The following is a 1153-nucleotide window of genomic DNA, read 5'->3' on the forward strand; positions in this document are numbered from 1 at the left end:
TTCTCTCCAGCAGCTCATCCCCCAGCCTGTATTGGTGCATGCAATTATTCCTCCCTAGGTGTAAGACCCTCCACTTGCTTTTGTTGAACCTCATCCGGTTTCTTACTGCCCAGCTCTCCAGCCTGTCCAGGTCTCGCTGAATGGCAGCACAGCCTTCAGGCGTGTCAGCCAATCCTCCCAACTTCGTATCATCAGCAAACTTGCTGAGGGTGGCCACTATCCCCTCATCAAGGTCATTGATGAAGATGTTGAACAAGACCGGACCCAGCACAGACCCCTGGGGGACACCACTGGTTACAGGTCTCCAGCCAGACTCTGCACCACCAACGACGACCTTCTGCGCTCTGCCAGTCAGCCAGTTCTCAACCCACCTCACTGTCCACTCATCTATCCTACATTTCCTCAACTTTGTTATAAGGATGTCGTGGGAGACAGTATCAAATGCCTTTCTAAAATCAAGGTAGATTACATCTACCGCTCTTCCCCCATCCACCCAGCATGTGACAGCATCATAGAAGGCCACCAAGTTGGTCGAGCACGACCTCCCCTTGGTGAACCCATGCTGACTACTCCTGATAACCTCCTTTTCTCCCAGTTGTCTGGAGATGGTATCCAGCACAAGCTGTTCCATCACCTTTCCAGGGACAGAGGTGAGGCTGACAGGCCTATAATTACCCGGATCTTCCTTCTTGTCCCTTTTTGAAGACCAGAGTGACATTGGCTATCCTCCAGTCTTCAGGGACCTCCCCTGTTGTCCAAGACCTCTCAAAATGATGGAGAGCGGTTCGGCAATGACCTCTGCCAGCTCCCTCAGCACACGTGGATGCACCCCATCAGGTCCCATGGACTTGTGGACCTTAGTACTGCCTAGGCGCTCACGCACGTCCTCTTTCCTGACTAAAGGGAAGTCTCCCATTCCCCAGACCCTCTCACTAACCTCCAGGGTGTGGGATTCCTGCGGGAGAGCCTTTTTCACTGAAGACAGAAGTAAAGAAGGCATTCAGTATCTCTGCCTTCTCAGCATCCCCCGTTACGAGGACCCCCCCTCACTTAGTAAGGGGCCCACATTCTCCCTAGTTTTCCTTTTGCTATTAACATACTTGAAGAAGCCTTTTTTATTATCCTTTATCACTTTAGTCCAGATTCAATTCCA

The sequence above is a fragment of the Meleagris gallopavo genome, chromosome 1, assembly GCF_000146605.3.
Source record: "Meleagris gallopavo isolate NT-WF06-2002-E0010 breed Aviagen turkey brand Nicholas breeding stock chromosome 1, Turkey_5.1, whole genome shotgun sequence".
NCBI lineage: Eukaryota > Metazoa > Chordata > Aves > Galliformes > Phasianidae > Meleagris > Meleagris gallopavo.